This window comes from Sinohyriopsis cumingii, chromosome 2, assembly GCF_028554795.1.
Source record: "Sinohyriopsis cumingii isolate HCF-2022 chromosome 2, ASM2855479v2, whole genome shotgun sequence".
NCBI lineage: Eukaryota > Metazoa > Mollusca > Bivalvia > Unionida > Unionidae > Sinohyriopsis > Sinohyriopsis cumingii.
In genome coordinates this window covers 151,094,284-151,108,802 of record NC_142962.1, presented here as the reverse complement: position 1 = coordinate 151,108,802, position 14,519 = coordinate 151,094,284, and the positions used below count along the sequence as shown (strand labels likewise).

The 14,519-nt window shown below is 34.2% G+C and overlaps 1 pseudogene across 3 annotated transcripts in view; it reads left to right on the top strand.

The window, feature by feature from the left end:
- LOC149806089 (ras-related protein Rap1 pseudogene) overlaps positions 1 to 14,519 on the top strand; it is a 332,158-nt pseudogene that overhangs the window by 186,975 nt on the left and 130,664 nt on the right. Inside the window, exon 1 of one of the 3 annotated variants that reach the window (XR_016419853.1) lies at positions 11,219 to 11,474. The exons of the other annotated variants lie outside the window; for them this stretch is intronic. The product of XR_016419853.1 is annotated as a ras-related protein Rap1 pseudogene, transcript variant X3 (transcript). Of the gene's footprint in view, positions 1 to 11,218; positions 11,475 to 14,519 lie in introns of those variants that run through there. 3 annotated transcript variants of the gene reach the window in all.

Here is a 14,519-nt window from a genome sequence, read left to right as displayed (position 1 = left end):
TGTATAAACAGGCTTTACATATATTAAGCTGATCAGGATTGGCAGAAAATGTAACGGTATCGTTGAACTTGTAATCAAAACACATTAACTCCTCCTTTGTTTTATTTGAACCCTGATCACAAAACGTTTGCATTTCTCAATAACCTCCCATGTTCTTACAATAAGTTAATAAAGTTCCTTCATAGCCTTATAAATCCTTACACATATATTCCATCTTTCATATAATCATCATCTGCAATTATACATGATAAAGCAATAAAGTATGTAATTACCCGCCATTTACCTAAAACATAGCGCCTTAAGTAATAATTTATCACAAAATAAAGTCAGCTAGTAACTGCCATTGATTTCGGTAATTATGGCCCCAAGTTAAGGCAGAATAGCGCTTTAAAATGGCGATTGAACACAATTATCTGTGACTTAATAGTTAACTAGGCATTACATTTCCAAACAGCTCCAGTTTAAATGAATTCAAATGCAACCCAGTCTAAGGCAGTCTGCTAGAGTTTATGTCCATCGTTTCTAACTGAAGCGAGTAATGTTGAGAACCAACAGTAAAGAATCGGGCGAGGAGAAGAGTAAAAATTTGGTTTCAGTAAGATGATGCCTACGCACGAATGATTCACTTTATACAGTATCCATTACTTATAGCACATTTCGTTCTTATTATTTTTCTCACTCTGTCTTCAATTCTTGCCAGGCGTAGAAACCAGTTCATTCCTGTTCTGGGCACTGATTCTTGCCAGTTAAAAGCTTCAATTCTTGAGTGTTATTGGCACCAATTATTGCACGCATTTTGTCTTAACTACACGTCGTAATCGTCTGGTCTAGCTTTGTTTGGCTGTTTTTGAGATCTGTTTTGCTAATTTAATAAACACTTGTTATTGTTCATACAATTGAATTTAAGTTTCGAATATAATGTTTGGTTATTTAACAAGTGATGGTAGATCTACCAAAGCCAATGTAGCAAGAGCACATATCAGATACAGTGGTATTCGAGTCATTTGTGGTATTTGAGTCATATGTGGTGTTCAAGTCATTTGTGCGCGGATCTTGAAGATTAATAAAATTTCAAAGCAAGTTATGATTTTCAGAATGCCTTTTAATGATTACATGCACGCATCACAAGATATCTACAAAATAATTCTAATAAAAATGAAGGCTTCTTTTCACGAACGAAACCATTTTGTGCGTATTCCACGCAATTTAATTTCACAATGAGTTCAACAATACTGTTAGCTTTGTCTTTGATCCATAACTTGGTATTCTAAACAAAATGCCAGGTGCCCCTTTGAAAATATTAAATTATGCGTACTCCAGTTCATTGTTTCCTCTATACATGGATGCGAAGGTAGATATTCAAGTTGAGACTTACGACAGGGTATTCTTTTTAGTAACATTCTCGTTTATTCATAATTTGACAAATGAAAGGATGTAGACTTTCGATCGAGTTAAACACTAATTTACAGAAACAGATTAATTTACCGATAGTTCAGAATATTTTACGGGCAAAGTATTACGAATGTATAGTCTTAAAGTAAATAATTGAAAAGAGCGAAAAGCAACAAACTTTGTAAAATTAAACAAATATTTTTCCCTGGAGTACAAAGCGAAAAATGTAAAAAGAACTTACGGTATTACGAATAAATTCCAAATAATCCTAACATTTCAAACACAAACCCTAATAATTAAAGTTCTGAAGAAATGTTTGTGGTATTCCAAGAATAAATCAATGCTGGAAGTGTTGATGTGCCCGTTTTTGCCTGTGTCGTGGTAATGTGCCAACGGCCTTTTGTTGAATCACAATAATACCAAATCCAAGAATATGTCCTTATTTGAATTTCACTATAAATCCAAGTCTCTATTTCCAAGAATTGTATTTTTGTGCACTTTGTATTTCCAGAGAAGAATAATTCTAATTAAATTATTTGAATAAATATATTCAGCCCAAATGCAATGCTAGCACATGTGAATAATTTCTACATAGACAAGATTATATTGTTTTCTACTTGACCTCACGTCACAATTAGCATTTTCTGAAAAAGTACTGTTACCTACTAGAAACTTTCATTCTGGATGTCTCCAAATTATTACAAGATAAAACCTTAGTTACATTTAGAAGGTATGATACTAAAATTATCACATAAAATGTGGTAAACTACAGGTAGACACAGGATTTCATGTGGAAGTTCCAATGTTCTGGATGCAGACTGTGATAAATATGTTGTTTAAAAGCCAAAATGAGTGATTCAGGTCAGGTAGAAAATGAACTTAATTTTGGACAAGGTCAAGTCCAGACTACAATTATCCATAGCATATAATGAATAAAACAACCTAAATAAAATGGAAATTAAATGTACATAAGCAAAAGAAGTTTATATAATACAGTATTATAAACAGTACTGTAGGGCTCATGGAGCACATTTACTCCATGTAAAACCACTTGATAATTTCACTTTTTATTTCCATAATAGTAGCTCTGTATTTTGAATTCAAAGACTCGAACATTAACCTTGTTGTGCTCGTCTACGATATCAAAGAACAAACAAAAATTAAAATTAAAAAATAAATGTTTCAGATGTTGTTTAATTTAGTAGCACGTGGGTCATCCATATACATATAACAAGTGACGTTTTGTTTTATATAAATGGTACTAGAAACAACTTATATTAACACATTTTTGAATCCTTTGAATGAAACATTATTATTTTGAATACTACAAAATCTGAAGTAAATATAGGCATGAGATCCTTCAAATATGCTTGAGACTGACAGATTCAACTAGCATGAGATCATTCAAATAAGTTGGAACTTATTTCCGTGAGAGACAAGATAACCAGTGTTTAAATAGACTTCCTTGACTGACATGTTCAATTGGCATGACATCCTACAAATATGCTTGAATAGACTTCCTTGACTGACATGTTCAATTGGCATGACATCCTACAAATATGCTTGAATAGACTTCCTTGACTGACATGTTCAATTGGCATGACATCCTACAAATATGCTTGAATAGACTTCCTTGACTGACATGTTCGAGTGCTTGATGAAATAGTTTTGTATTTTAAAATGGAAAGAAAATGATTATTAAGCGAAGTACTTGTTAATACGAAGGAGGGGCTGTATCATAAGACAAAGTAAGAGAAACGGTTATGGTATTGGCAGTGGAACAGTTAATTAATTATCACCTGTACATTTTGAGCGAAATTCGACTGCCCAAAGTAAATGGTATCTATAATGCCGCAGAACGTGGTGATTTAAAATTGGTCAACTTTAAATGATGTGACTGTTTATCTTTGCCCCAGATTTAGAAAATCTTGGTATTCAATGTTTACTTTTTTGTTATAAAGTATATATTAAACATCTGTACTAATAATGCGCTGGTCATGTGCAGTCCACTTATCCCGGAATTTCGGGGAGTTTTACATGTCAGACATGTAAAGGTGTTGGTCTTATTTATTACTTGACTGCTTTATCATGATGGAAAGTCCACGAGAATTGATCACATTTTCTTCCCTAAACATTTAATTCCATTTCAAGTTTGCATAATGAAAATTGAAATGGCTCTCTACGAATAAAACACATCATGTGATTTAAGCTCTCCAAGAGCCCACAAAGTGTCTAAGAACAAAACATATCGTGGGATTTAAGTCTCCAAGAGCCCCTAAATGACTATTAACGCGACATTTTTTAGACTTTTACAAGACGTTTACAAGAGAAATATTTAGAAAAATCACATATTGCAGATTGGGTCAAATATATAACACAGTGAGAGTGTCGTTGCAGTACGTGACCTCTCCTATTGTGAAACAGTGAAAATTATTATTCATTTCAACTGGAAGAAATGTAAAGGAAAATCCTGTTCAGTTGTACAGTGAAAGATTTTATGTGTTAGGGAATTATTGGTACACAAAGCCTTATGGTTTATGGCTTTTAGATCCCCTGGAAACAAGTTCAATGGCTATATTAATTGCACAAAAGCCATATAAGCAACAGTCTTGTCAGGTTCTGTGCTTGAATAACAGTACCGGATGTTTTTAACTGGGGCCCCGAGTGGCCGAGTGGTATAAAGCGTTCACCGTTACAGATCACTTCCATCTCACCTCTGTCTGCGTGGGTTCGAGTCTCGGGTTCGGCCTATGTGGGTATGTGAGAAAGCTTGCCGGTAGCTTCCGGTGAGTCGGCGGTTCTTACCGGGTTTTCCCGGGTTCTTCCACCACCATTAATACCGGCTGCCATGTACGGTCTATCCTGTGCTGAAAAATGGCGTTAAACCCAACAGCAACAAGAATTTTGACAGCAATAGACTATACGCTGCATTAGCTGGACCATGAATGTGACAATCAACTGTTTTCAAAACATTTATTTATTTACTGGAAATACAGAGTGTTCATCAAAACTAACATTCTTTGAAAAAGTGATCTGAATATAGCGAAATTTCAAATAAGGATTTAATTCTTGTATTGTTTGTCTGTGAACCAACAAAAAGACTGTAGACATATCGCCATTACATGGGCCACCACAGGCACATCAACATCTTCAGTGTTGGATTTAATTTGGCTCTCCACTAAAATGTATTCAGAACTTTAATCAGAACTTTAATCATTAGGTCTTATGTCTGTAATTCTCTGATTATTTGGGATTTAATTCGCAACACCGTAAGTTTCATTTTTTGCATGTTTTTAGGGAAATAAAAATATTTGCTGAAATTTACAAACTTGATGTTTTTCATTCTTTTCTATTACTTGTTTAAAGACCATAAATTCGTAATACAATATAATGCTGGCTTGTGTAGGCGTAACATGGCCATCCACTGTTGGCATTAAAACAAATCCCGGCTCATAAAAGCAAGACTTCATCATCCATCATTTTGTTTTTTTGGCGAAAACCGGCTCATCATTGCAATATATGAACGTAACCACTCATTATCTTTAAAATATATAGTTTTTCTGAACTTTTTCCTCTTCTCTGACAAGAGAATAAATTTATGTGATTTGAGGGAAAATCTAAGACTTTCTCTCAAAGATGTTTTAAGTAATGGGCAGTGTTTTTAGTAGCAATAACATCACAACCACTGATAGCTGATAAATTAATTCAGAGAAATTAAACTGCAGTATTTTTATCCTGCTTGACTATGTTTTAAATATGGGCATATTTTTGGGAAAATCGAGTGAAAAAAGTGATCATAGATAGAAGCGAACAAAGTCCTTTTTTAGTAACAGATAATGTTGGCATCGTACTATCAAAACGTTGATCGCTGATAAATTAATTCAAGTGCATAAATTAAGAGACAAACATTATTTTATTTTACAGACAAATACATTGTTGGCAGATTAAGTTAGTATTGATTTTTGCATAGTTCACAACCAGAAGTGAAAATCAATTTTCACAAAGACTAAAATTATAATAAAAGTATTATTTAGAAAAATAAAAAACATTCGTTGGGTTTGCAAACTAAAAGATGAAGTATGAAGACTGTATTCGCCTAAAATATGCATCTATAACTGAGTACTACGTTAGTACTAAGCAAACCTCACTCATGAAACGCAATCAAACGCTGTACACGATACATTTTTATATATAAAAAAAACAGAAACAAAAGTAAATAATATAAATAAGTGTGTACGTGTTTTCATTGGATCGCCTTTCTCTTGGAAAACGTTTAGATTATGAAGTAAATATGATTTTTGATCGGTGGCCATTTCTTGTCATCGATATGGTATGTTTTACATAAAACGTCTAAGTGAATAATGTTACATAACAATGCATCAGAACGCAATATTGTAAACATTTGCACTCAGGCACAAACTCAGCCAAATCAAGCAAAAATCAGCAGATAAGTATCGATTGATGGCAACCAAAATTAGTGGTAACTTCAGATATGCAACAACGCCAAAATAACAAAGAGAGAGAGAGAGAGAGAGAGAGAGAGAGAGAGAGAGAGAGAATTTTAATGACTATCGACAGTATAGATCATTTAGTAAATAGTATATCAAATACAAATCATCATTCTGATTGTGGGTTTAAGATAAGGTCTGTTTAGTAAACACATTACAAATTTTTAAATAGTGAGCTTTACTGTTAATCCACGTAAACATGTTGATGTGACTTGACCTCAAGTCATGTGTTTTAAAGCCAGGCTAACCTGGTTCCTGGCTGACTGGCTGCTAAAGTTCTTGACTTTGTTGCCGAGCTTAGATTGATCTGGAATGAATATTCGAGCCTTATACTGGTTTTTAAAATGCGTCTTAGTTTTATATAAATGATATATTTATCTGTAAAATAGACTTTTCTTAGCTTCTGTCTTATAGGAGCATTTTTGTTGCGATCATTTGAGAGAATTTATTTATTTCAATTAGTCATTGGAATTACAAAGTGCTCAGACTTTAGGATTTTGTAGATGTTTCAGAATCACCGTGAATTCATTTGAAGACACTTTGGATGATATCATTATGACACATGAAGACTGTTGTCACATCAGTACAATGGATTGAACTTCATTTGGAATACCATTGGAACTCATTTTGAATAGTCTGTTCTTTCGACTTCTGATATAACTTTATGATTATTTAGGATTTGGTACTTTTGGACTTGTGATAGAAATTTAAAGTTCTTTAGGATTTATGTTACCATACTGTAGTTTATTTTTATTTTTAATTTGTCACTTTGTATTTTAGGGAAATAAATTACATTTTGAAATTTAAAAAACTTGTTGGTTTCCGCTCTTTTCTGTTTCTTAGTTTAAGGGCACCAAGTCGTAATAATTTGCTGTGAAATATCTGTTTGCCTATTTTTTCTGCGACTTTGTAACTACGCACCTGATTTGTTATGCATAATTCCAGCTTTATAGTCTTGCATATCTACTTGTATAAATGGTATTGTATACAAAGTATATGAATACTCTATTGCTGCAGATATAATCAACACCTGCGCTTTTAACTTGCCTTATAAAATGCCTCGAATCCGCGACGAAACATTTCAGGAACGCTTCCTACGTTTCTTTGAAAAGTTATAAACTTGTTTTTTCCTTCCGCTTTGCAGAGTTTGTGCCACGACAGTGATCGAAAGCGATATAATATATCTCGCGAATTTTGTTTAGGCTAGAAAACTACAGGAAACATCCTGTATTGCGACAGATGTATTTAGCACGTCGCAATACGAAGTCCTGTAGCAATTATAGGTTCGGAATATCAAATAGATCCCATCAACATAACCATGCTTCGGAACTTCAGATTTTATGGCCCATTGTGGGATTACTGCTTTTTTAAGTTTTCATGCTAGGTTGATCTTGTTTAAAATGTTGATATGTGTCTGAGATTAACAGAATAGCCAGAACACTTTACTAGTTGCTATTTGATGTAAAGTATGACGATCCGCCGTAAAACTCATTGGTTAAAAACATATTATGATAGTTTGTTCAGATGAGAAGTTTCTGGTCGGGTTTAAGGTTGACCTTCCAAAAGTTCTACTAGATGAAAAAGTTTTATTCAGTTGCCAGTATGTGAGCAGAACATATAAAATTAGAAATTCTCGCAATGATCAGGGCTCATACGGCTTTGAAATAATATAATGTGGTAACCAATATTGTTGAATTGCTTCTGTCTAAAATTGAAGCAATTGTCAAATCTAACAAAATTAACTCGTAAACCACATGGCTGAATACATATGACTGGGTCATCATGTCAAGAACAAACCTTTTAACACACAAGGAACCACTAAAAATAAGATCAATCAACATAATTTAATGAATCATCTGACATTTTGATGATATAGACACGATATTGCAATTCGTGACGCTTCCAGAAAATGTCGATGATGATAAACCAGGGCAATGGCAACCAAAGCAGTGTCAGTGAGAGGAGATCCAAAGAGATACAATACCAGACACGGTTAAAAGTCTACTGAGGCGTACTATCGCATCTTAAAATACAAGGATCATACCCTGTAGCTTATAAACAAGCTTGCAGGTGGTCTTGCACGCATTGGAACGTTGACAGTCAAAGACAAGATAGTTTTTGCTATGTTCACCTATAAGCTTGCTAAGATACCTGGTGGATATTTTAATGAAGCACTGGTCCCAGAGGATGATACGACTTAATCATATTAACAACCACCTGCTTCATATGACGCCCAAATGCAAGCGCGTTGCTTACTCTGGTGAAAAATAGAATAGAATGTCAATATTAGCAGAGACGTTTGAAGTTTTTAATGTGCCAGTTAAAGATTTAGATGCTAAAACAATTGACATTTCAGAAATACCAAGCGGCTGCTTAGCTAGAGCACGATTGCTTACAAATGAACAACGGGTAGAACTTAGAGCAGATATACGCATAATGCGAGATACAGACCTCATTTATACGATACAAGGATTTATTAAAAAATAATCGATAAAATTACAGAGGAACAACAGCTGTTAGATCAACCAAAGCGGATAGAGGAGGAGTTGATTAACTAATCTTATTATGTACGATGAAAGATGTCATAAACATCAATTACATTAGCGAAGACATACAGCCGAATGAGCATGAAAAACTTAATGAACATTATCACTGACAGGCCGATTATTTCAAGCGGTGTTACAGGCATTATCGCTGATTGCTATTTTCTGTCGGCAGTTACCATTGTATTGACAAAGCTGGCGTCATATTGAATCCGTTTTTAGTGATTATTAATGGCGTTGGAATTGTAACGCAATCCGGGTTTTACAAACCTAGATCCTAAATGTAAAAATAAATAGGCTTTGTGCAGTTATGCCTACATCACATGCATACATTTTTTTAAATCAGTTTAAGGCTTGTCTACGCGGAACTACGTAATTCATTGATGCCCTTGTTACGAGACTGCCCGTGTTGGGTGGTACACAATATCATAGCCCGATATTGTTGATCCGATATGAGAAAATGTATGCAAAAAATATATTACAAGCACAAAAAGAATTCAAGCGACTATTGTATGTGTCACTAGTGTTAAAGTATAGCTGTGCCACCAAGTCGTTTGGTTACTTCTGCTAAAACATTAAGAGCTTACTTTAACTCGGTGGCTATTTAATCATAACCATTAAAAAGTGTTCTTTATTTTTTCTACGGTTTTCCTGGTGATGTTAAGAACGACTCTCAAAAATGCTTATGTTAGTTTACTGTTATCGTTTTCTTAAAATGATACAAGTTGAGTTCAGGTGAAAAGTAAACTCGATGAACCTCTTTACAGTGGCTATGATTGACTCGAAATGCGCATATTAGTTCTTTGCATCCGAATTTCAGAAATCAGGGTTGTTTTGACAGTAATAGGTTGCAGTGCCATCAGATCTAGTTTTGACAGCACTTCGGGTCATCAAATCTAGCATGCAGTGACTAGGCTCTAAAATCTGTCATCTCCGTTTTAATTGTATGGCGATATCTGCAAAAATATCAAAGTGCTTTGAATTTTCTTTTGAGGTCGGGTAAATCATGAATCTGCGATAATCTCTGTTGTGACATTTTTGGTTGTATTCAGGGTTGTTCTGACAAAAACTTACAAAAACTGTGGCAATAGGCAATCCGTATGAAGCCACTAGATAAACGTCCATTCCCGATAATATTTGCGGATGATAATTTTCTGTCAACTTGTCTTTGCCTCTTATGAAAGAAACATTTAAATTCAAAAAGAACTTTATTGCAATCAAAAATGTAGCCGATAGAACTGTATCTAAAACCGTCTGTAATTTGAATGCAAATATCGTTAGCAATTACCTTTTATTAGTGGTGATTTATATGTATTTTCTGATGACTGACTCCAATAATGTTCCCCAAACACTTGGCAAATTTATTTTCTGAACATTCTTTTGGAAATGTCTCCAACTGTTGAAAATGGGCAGACTCCTAAAACATTAGGTAAGTCAGAGTTACCAAAAGTCGTTGACATATTTCTATGCCAATCCGCTCATTTTTGCTTGATTTTTTGCACTCGTACAAACGTCATCAAGACAGCCTTTCAGATAAGTTATTTATACAACATATTTGCTTTCAAAGGACTCACAACATATAGATTATCAAAAATATAGGCTGCATTCAATTTGTGATTTGGTGTAAAATAAAACATATAGAAGACGAATATGGCTAACCAGTGTGTGCAAACAAAATACATAAATGTTGCCGTCTAAATATTAGGAGGGTAAATTAGGGTAATTTGAGTAAAATGGGACGTGGTCCCCTTGAAATGAGCTGGCTTTCTCGTTAATAAATATTTGCAGAACCTATCTGAGGCACGACCTAAAGATCCCAAATCTAGCATCCATCACCCGAGGCCTGAGATTGTTCTGCGACGCTTGATAACTTAAGAAGTGAGATCCGGACCAAGGGTCCGCAGGCATTGTGGTTATATATCAAAGTCTCCCCTACTGCAACCGACACTGTACTGAGTAGTGCTTACAAGCTCAAAGCTACTATGTATAGAACTGACCGCGATTATCCACTTTAAATTTTTGTCTGCCCTAAAGCAAAACTGGCTCGATTAAAATAGATCATGTAGATTGCCAAAAAAACCACAACAAAAAAAAAACCCACAAGTGTGACACTGAAAAGATCCCGGTAAGCTTATTCTGAATACAAAAGTAATAGTGGACGAAGTTCCTCACCTGTTTGATGTCCTAAAACATGGATGTGTTAATATTATATCATACATATTGGCTTCCTGCAGTACAGGATCTTTAGCCTATGTTGCTGCTAATGCAGAAGTGCAGTACTGGGATAATGGAGATGGTGCCGAGGAGAGGAATACAGAAAGTACCGTCAGTGGTTGGAGTAAGGGTGTTGTGTCGCGAATATTTTAGCAATCGTCCATGGATAACAATGTCAGTATACAATGTCCACGTATACAACGCAAAAGTTGTGCAAAAAAAGAAACATTGAAAGCCAAATACAGTCAAATCCCGAGACAGCGTTACAAGAAAAGTCATGCACTTGGCAGTGGATCAAGTCAATTGAAGATACCGATCTGTCTAGAGCTACGAGAATAAATGATGTCAGAGCGGTGGGGAAAGAAACCAGCAATTATTTTACAGGCGATGTGAAAGCTAGTCAGGTGGTATTTTAGAAGAATCAAGCTAATTCCAATTGGATAGCATAAATCTTGTGAGAGCTTTTACGTTGTTGGAAATTTGAGATTTGTCACGCTGGAGTAGTGATAATACGCGTCTTGTAGCCTTTTCTTCCGTATATGAGTAACTTGGACTGGGCAGTTTTCTGATTCTTGTTTGTTTTATTCTTGTTGTAAACTCAAGTCTGCAGACTTATTGCATGATGTATTTAGATATTATTTGAATGGGAAAACAATTGTTTTGATTTTGCATTGGAAACAGAAAGTACCCATTTTGACACTACATGACTGTTGGCGGACCAGTATATTCGTGGATATGAAATTTATACAGAACTTTTCATTCGTTTGGACTTTAATAGAATTTTGTCAGGATTATATTGGACTAAATTCATAATGCTGTAAGTTCCTCTTAAAATTTCATTTTGTAACATTGATAATTAAATTGTTTGTTAAGTTTTACAAAGCGGGTTGAATTTGCATCTTTCGGTTACTTAGTTTATGACCATAGAGTCATAACAATTGTTATCGTGTTGTGTATATCTATATTTTTTGTAACGTTTGGTAGATGAGTTTACCTATAGTGTGTGTAAAGGTCGTTCATGACTGTAAATTGTAGCCTTCTATAGACAAAATAATATGTAGTTAATTTCTGTCCAATGCATAGATTATATTTTTTTATCGATATTAAATTATAAATATGTGTGGACAAGTTAAATTCAACTTATATATAAAACCTATTGAGATGTTTGAGGTAATTTCCCATTCGCTGGTGGGGTCAAGTGGGTTTTTATAAGAATTCTTATTAGCTAGGTTAAGTCAGGTGGGTCCTTAGAAATATTAATTATTTTTCCATTGGATGGGTTTGGTCAGATGTTTAGATATTTTTAAACATGAGATTGAGTAGTAAAGTCTGTCACGTGGGGAAAATTGTGACATAATAGTCGTAATGGACATTTAGTGATGCATATAAGGAGAGAAATGAGCAATTAATTCATTCCTATGTTATATTCAAAGGAGTTCTGGACAATGTCATTGTGATACGTACCCTCGTGGATCTGAAATCCATTTGAAACATTTTATTTTTTTGACTTGAATATAACTTTTTAGGATTATTTTTTATTCAATTTATACTACTATAAATTTCTCTTTTATTTTCATTTTATAAACTTGATGATTAAGTTGCTAAAGTTTACAAAACTTGTTGGTTTGCTTTTTTTGTTATTTAATTTATGACTACAGAATCGTAACAATATGGAAACAAAAGAAATGGAACCCGCTAATCGAGTTTCGGTTGGTCTTCTCTATATATTAAATCTGAATTGCTGATAGAGAGTGCAATGATTTAAGAGGATTCTGAAGACATGTTTTAGGTGAAACTGAACATTTAAAGTGTGAAAATAACTAAAAATATTTCCTTATGTTACATTGTGCCACAAATTACATGTGTCATCTATTGATTGGTTCAGTTGCTTGTGATGGAATATTAAGGTATAACGTTAAATTAAAAGACGAAACAAATGTGAGTTTATAGTTACGGTGATTTGAATGCAAAAGCAGGAGTCGAACTTGATTATGGAACTGCCGACGATTCAACTCATGTATCTATTTACTCAGGTTATGCCCTTAATTACATTTTTTGCGTTCATCGCAGGAGGTAAAACCGTCCAATTCAAATAGGTGCATGCTCTTCAATTCTGCAAACAAACGGGAGTTGTGAATGGTAGTGATGATGCAGATACTACACATGCACAGGAAGCAGGGTTTCTGATGTTTGTAGATTAAGTTTTTCTAGGAATTATTTTTTTAAGTATGTAAATATATTTGTTTTTAATGGTTCGAACCTGTTCTCAGATCATTGCCTACTTTCATTTTATTTTATTTTCCGTCAGAACACTAATGAAAATCATGCATTCGAAGTGATTGAAAATAATTTCGCTTCGATTACCAAGTTTGGAGATGAGTATATAAATATAAGATCCCATTATATCGTATAACAATTGAAACATGTTTCATACTTGTACGTCTGGTAATTATTAATCAATTCACATATATTTTACATTATTTACGTACACCAGTATTTCTGAAACGTATTAAGTCTGTCCATCCAATGTCGAACAAACTTTATATAACATGGTATAGTTTTGATGGTAAAATAAATAAAAATGAATTATTATCCCAATTAAATGAATTCAGAAAATCAAAATCTTTATTTTAATTTTTGTCGATTAGCAATATTAAAAGCCCGCACTAATTATACAAGGGCTGCGTTAAATGCAGGTTAGAATACGATAGCCGGAACCCCTGGAAATTATATGAAGAAATGTTCAGAAATCGTAATAAACATCAAATGCTTAGTTTTCACGTCTAAAATGGCTGCCTATAGGTTGGGTCGACATGACGTCACAAGCATAGCGACCTGCTTTCCGCCATATTGCGGAGGTGAAAACAATTGCATAGTAACAGTACAGTAGCGTTAGTTATGCTCGATATGCAAATCATTTTAGTTTACCTGTATTTTGTTTATTATTTCTGTTTTCTGTTCAGAAGTGATGCATAGTCTTCTGTAAAAGCAGGATATAAAACCACGAATGTGTCTGTTGAATATTGTTAAAGACGTAATATATTTTAGGTTGATAAGGGTGATAGTGGTGTGTACGAGCACAGGAGTCTGACTTTTTATCAACAAAGTACGGCGAAATCTCTGACAATATGAAATCATCTTGTCGGTAATATAAATGAACACAAGAAGTGCAAGCGTGACCAACACAACCCTCCGCTCGATTCGACTTTTCTCACGCGTCTTTTATCGCTTCAGAAACGCAAGAAAACTGAAAAACTACACATATACATTCAAAAGACAGTGACGTACGCATAACTCTCGGACGATCATGTCATGAATCCAATCCACCGAATTAACCTTTATTTTGACCATTACGGTCACAAACCCTTTCTGTTAGAATCCATTGTGTTTGATTGATTTTCTAGAGGTTGCCACCTGGTAAAATTATCTGTTGTTTGTACTGATATTTTTCTCATAACAGAAAATAATAGTGGAGAAGAAAATATGATACTTATATGAGAGATGTACTATTTATGATGATGATGCTGATGATGAAAATGATTGAGAGAAGAAGGAAAAAAAAAACAATAGGAAAAGAGATTATATTACCGATAAGATAAGCTGATTTCATGTCAGAGATTTACCGTACTTTATTGATAAAACGTCAGACTCCTGTGCTACGTGTCACGTACATGTGTAAACGACAATATACGCCAATTAGTGTCACGGCAGTTTGAAGGCTGTTTGTTATATAGTTTGTGTATTGTACACTTTTCATTTATAAAATGAATATAAATGCAAGGTTCATAAGATCAGTTGGCCATTCTTGCAATGTCTTACGTTTACAAAGAGACGCTGGATAGCGATGCTAATGCACGATATT